A 6,000-nucleotide genomic window follows, 5' to 3' on the forward strand; every position below is an offset into this window, starting at 1 on the left:
TATTATTTTTTAAGACTGTAAAATTCTTAACATTTTTGTAATACTTTGCAGCTTTTCTCCCCAGGCCTCCTCTGAAAATGCCACCTACCCAGGCGGACTTTCCTGGTAATCAAACGTCAGTAAGTAAGTAAGTAAGTAAATAAATAAATAAATAATATACTGAGATAAGAAGTACAAAGCTGTAAAAGAACACTCACCTACTTCTGAAGAGATTGTGGAAAGTCTTATCTCTCTCTCCTTTTAGTTTATCCAAGGACTTCACTGATAACATAGGTTTGGAGTGTTCAACTTCAAACTCACAGCCAGCAAAAGGAAACACCAGACCTAATTACTTCTCTGAGGAGACTAGAAAAATACCCACTGCTAATTTTATATAACCAACGGCAGGTACAGTCCAGACACAGGAAACCATTCCCCTAAAATAGAAGGAGAAATCTTAGCTGAATGATATGTTTCTGGCTCTTCTTCTGTGGGGCATTATGGCTCAGGTTCCTTGATCTCCAAATATTCTTTGGAAACAATGATGGCTGGTCAGAGCTCAGTATTGATGAAGGTACCTGTCTGATCTTATATTAGATAGGCACCATTGCTAATTAGATGCTCATCTGGTAAAGATAAAGCTATCATCTTACTTTTTGTCAATCTGACTTTGTAGGAGATAAGATCTGCCCTCAACAGTAGCAAATCAACTATATACACACATAACACTAAACCCATTTATGCGGAGGCCCTTAATATTAACCTGCCCAAGCAACAAGGACCACCGAAGCAGAAAAGCAAACAAACACCAGTCACAACCAAAGTGACACACAGCTTACAACACCAGCATGGCACCCAACAAAAGCCCCAAAGGCAAGACAACGTACTCAATACTTTAGTCATAGATGACTCTATAGTCAGGCACACTGATGTTCCACTCACTAGGCTGAGTAAGGAGAAAATTACAGTCAGCTGCCTGTTGGGTGCCAAGATCCGCAACATAACCCATGCACTCAAGTCACTCCACAGCAACTACAAATACGACTTTGTCATTGTCCATGTTGGAGTGAATGACTTCAGACATACCTCCCTGGATTACATGAAAAGAGACATGGAAGAGCTCTCAGATCATGTGGTCCAGGCAGGTATGACCCTAGGCCTGAGTAGCATCCTGCCTTCGCCCAGAATGATACCATAGTATAAGGACAAAATGAATGACTTCAACAATTGGCTAAGCTTCTGGTGTCATTCAAAGAGGATCCAGTATCTGTCTGCTTGGGACGACATGATCGACAAACCACGATGCTTTGCCAGAGATGGTCTGCACCTGTCACCCCTGGGATTCAGGTTACTGGCTAAGGCTCTTGCCACCCCTATAGTTCCTTTTCTAGGCAAGGTTCAAAGGACAAAACCACCACCATAACAGATGCAAGCATGCAAAATCTGAAGGTAATGCTACTCAGTGCTAGAAGTCTAAACCTCAAAATGCACTCTCTCGAGGCACTCCTAAAAATGGAAAATATCGATATCTGTGCAGTAACTGAGACATGGTTTAGGCCTACAGAGAGCACCCCTGCAATACCAGGCTACAACTCTTACCACACTTTTCGGCCACTAAACCAAGACCGAAACACTAAAAGCGGAGGAGTGTCCATATTCACCAAGGATATTCACACCTCCAGGCTAGTTGCCCAACACAATGCATCTGAAATCCTCCAGGTGCAACTAACACTAGCTAAGACTGCAATCCAAATTGTAGCTTGCAACAGATCCCCCACCATGCTTCAAGATTTCCACTACACCTTTCTAAACATACTGGAAAATATTAAGATACAGTCAAACACCCTAATACTGGGTAATTTCAACTACCCTACCATTAACTGGGAAAACTACTCGGGTACCAACACCTTTTCCCAACGGTTCTTGGAATTCATAAATTCCAACGCCCTGGATCAACTAATCCATTGTCCCACCAGGGGTTCCAATATCCTAGACCTGGTCATTACCAACATGGGAGATAGATGCTCCACACCAGTGGTCAACCCCTCATTGGTCAGGTCTGACCATAAGCAAATCACCCTTGACATCCACATCCCACCCCACCCCCCAGTAAGGAATCCTCCGGAAAAAACTTCTCCAAAGCCAACTTCATGCTACTTAAGTCAGAAGTGACAAACTTCATGGCACCCATGCAGACGGGAGCTGAAAGTATGACTGTTGAATCCAACACTAAGGCACCGTATGAGTACATCAACTCGTACATGAATCGTGACATCCCGAATAGAACCAAGACACTCTCCTCCAAAAAAGGAAGCCAATCTGGTGGTCCCCTGCCATAAACAAACTATACAACAGAAGGAAGAAACTGTTGCAGAAAAGAGGAAAATCCCAGGATGCAAAAAACTCCCTTACCAGCCTCAGTAAGAAGCTGAGATACCTCATAAAATCCTCCAAAGCTAGTTACGAAAAAAAAAAATTGCCAAAGAAAACCACAAGGCATTCTATACTTATGTCAAGAATCTAAATGGCAATGCTCAGATCTGCTCTGAGCTACAACAGAATGGCATTAAATATACTGATCCCAAGGATATTGCCAGTATCCTGGCAGATCGATTTAGTGTCAACTTCACCCCTCTCTCACCCCCTAAAGGGCCCATGTCAATATAAAAAGATTGCCAAATTCTGGTAATCATGGCCACACAGGTAGAAACCACACTCTCCAAAGCTAAGAATATAGCAGCCATGGGACTAGATGACATCCCGGGCTGTGTACTACATGAACTACAAAATGAACTGCCACCTCACCTAAGTGTCATGTTTAATCATAGCCTTACCTCAGGCTTCGTGCCCACTGAGTGGCGCACAGCTACAGTTACCCCACTCCACAAGGGGGGATCTACCTTGGATCCCAGAAACTACCGTCCCATCAGTCTGATGAGCCTGATCTACAAGGGCATGGAATGCATTATCATGGAACTTATAAACAAAGACATTGGCAATTCTCAAACATTGGACCCCACCCAGTTTGGGTTTGTGAAGGGCCGATCTTGTCTCCTGAACCTGACTGACTTCTTCGAATCAGTCTTCAGCACTGTGGATGAGGGTAAGGCAGTCCAAACAGCCTAACTGGACCTCACCAAGGCCTTCAACACCACCCCCCACTCTGGAATCATTGATAAACTTACTAAGCAGGGAATAAATCCCTATGTCACTCAATGGGCTGCCAACTGGCTTACTAACAGAACACAGACTGTAAAAATAGCCGACTCCAAATCCAGCTCCAGACAATTAACAAGTGGAGTACCTCAGAGTTCTGTCCTGGGATCGCTCCTGTTTGGCATCTACTTCTCTGAAGTACAGGCCAACACTAAGGGACTCTGGCTAACAAAGTTCATAGAGGACTGCAAACTGGGAGCCATTATTGAATCCCCAAATTATGTGGATGTTCCACAAAAGGGCCTTACAGAAACAGATGCTTGGTGCCAAACCCATGGGCTCAAGCTTAATGCCAAGAAATGTATAGTTATCCCCTTTGGGAAAAAACATGTACCCATGAATTACCACATAGGTGGCAGTACACTAAACACCGAAAGTGTGATGAGAGACTTAGGGACACAGGTGGACAGTGGTCTCACCTTCAATAACCACATCGCCACAACAGTCAGGAAATCCTTCTACGTGGCACACCTCATCACTAAGGGCTTTTCATCCAGAAAAAAGGAGGTCATTGTCCCACTGTACTCATCCCTCATTAGACCCATTATAAAGTACAATGCCCCATTTGGTATGTACCTCACACGACATCTGCAACACCTGGAAAGGCCGCAGAAATACCTCACTAAAAGAATCACAGGCCTAAAGCAGATGCCCTATACTGACCATCTAAAATAAACTCCAGCTAAACTCTGTGGTATATCGTCTACTCAAATGCGATCACTGCTTAACATGCAAGGCCATGAAAAACCCTGAGCTGTTGGACATGCTCCACTTAAAGAAATCCTAATCCCTCAGAGCCACATGCTGCAGGGATCTAAACCTTGTCATCGCAATGAACAAAACATACTGGACATACTGGAGGGATAGGTTCCTGACCCCAGAGACTCTCCGGACTCTGAAATAAACTGCCCATACATGTCAAGCAGAGCGCCTCCTTGGCCCTCTTCAAAAGGAACCTTGACCATTGGATGGGAGATAGGAAATTCACCTCGGGGATCAGGTCAGTCACCCTGCTAGACAGGGGTCCAGGGAAGTAAATATTGTGGGAAGAAATATCCAGGGAATTGTTTGGCTAGGCTTGTATAGGCACTAGGGCCGATAGCCTAGTACCAACCTATGAACCTATAATTATTACTTTTACTCTAAAGATCACAGTTGTTTTTCAGTTGATAATGAAGCAAAGGCATTCTGGCACATGAACTGTGTGGCCTGTTTAAATGTACTGCATTGTTTACAATACTCAATATTATGTTCAGGATATGAACAAAACAGACACTATTAATGCAAATCCTTTGGAAAAATGTATCTACATCAGTCTCTCTTACTGAAGAATTTTGTCATCTTAAGTAAAAACAAAGTAAAATAAATGAGAACAAATTCTGGTGAAGAAATAATGAAAAAAAAACAAGCACTGCTCAAAAAGTAGTAGGCTGCACAATAAGAACCTGCATTTGGCATTCTGGAGGTATGAAACACTCAAAATGGCAAGAAATGGACAGAACATACAAGAACATGGAATATATATATATATATATATATATATATATATATATATATATATATATATGTGTGTGTGTGTGTGTGTGTGTGTGTGTGTGTCCGTGTGTGTCCTTATGTATATAGGTTGTCTGTCAAAAGGTTGAAGCCCACAGTCCTATAATGCATAATCATGGTCACATAATATAGAAGACCAAAATATTGAACTTTTGGACTTGTTTCCCCTGCAAGATCCACTTGCCACTTGTTCCTGTGTTTACAATGGTATCATGTTCAATATTTTTAGACATTTTTGTTTTCAGCATTTTGACCATTTGACTGAAAGTATCTTGTTAAAGGTGTAAATTATCAGAACTCCCACTGTTGTAAAAAAATAACTTTTGAGTTACAAACATATCAGATAAATAAAACAGATTTCCTTTGTGATGCACTGAGATAAAGATCAAGTAAACTTGATTTTACACTTCTGCAATGGTGCTTGGGTTAAGTACTGTGTCTTCGAGATTACATAGCTATAGGAAGGGGGGTTCTAATCTCACAGCAGTCAGCTTGTGCATGTGTATGGAGTTTTGGGTTGGGAAGTTGGCATAATGGTTATGTTGTTTACCTTACAGACATAAGATGCAGGACCTGAGTCTCACATGGGGTAATTAGCTGCACTTAAAATGTCCCACAAGGGCAGTTAATCTAGTACTAATCTATGAATCTATGAACGATATTAATAAACATTTACTTCAACAGTGTTATGATACTTTAACTTGATGTAGTGTTAAATTTGATAACCCAAGGGTCTTTGGAACAGTAGTCAGCATGAATAAAAATAGTGGTTGTCTTTAAACAAGAACACATCTTAAACAAATAAACTCCATGGATGATCTGAAATCACATGAGAATTCATTGCACTTTGGAGCTCCTTTTATAATAGATATTATAAATGCCACAGTTCTTTACTATCAGTTCAACACATTTGAACATTTCAATCCACAGTAAAACACTGGGCTTTTTTGATGAACCTGCCAGTTCATAAATATGTTTCATATATTTTCTATACAGTGACTTTTTATAGCTAGGTTTGTACAAACACTCAGTAAGATTTGATCATTAGTCCTTGTGACTCAAGAATTTCATCACATCTAAAACAGCAGACATGACTTCAGTAAAGGAACTTTTCTCTTGTAGCCTGATCATTATATCAATATCACTTTTCTCAGTAACTAAATCCAAATCATTTTAAAGTGATGAACAATTTTTGGGGACTTTATTCTGATGAGACTAGTGTGTTAAACCATATTTACCAGTCCTTTCAAA

General features: G+C 41.1%; 1 protein-coding gene across 1 annotated transcript in view; it reads right to left on the reverse strand.

Moving 5' to 3' along the window:
* The window catches only part of CFAP47 (cilia and flagella associated protein 47), a 7,413,452-nt gene that overhangs the window by 4,926,664 nt on the left and 2,480,788 nt on the right, over positions 1-6,000 (reverse strand). The gene's annotated exons all lie outside the window — the stretch shown is intronic.

Source organism: Protopterus annectens, chromosome 5.part0, assembly GCF_019279795.1.
Source record: "Protopterus annectens isolate FY-2018-M chromosome 5.part0, PAN1.0, whole genome shotgun sequence".
In the NCBI taxonomy this organism is placed as follows: domain Eukaryota; kingdom Metazoa; phylum Chordata; order Ceratodontiformes; family Protopteridae; genus Protopterus; species Protopterus annectens.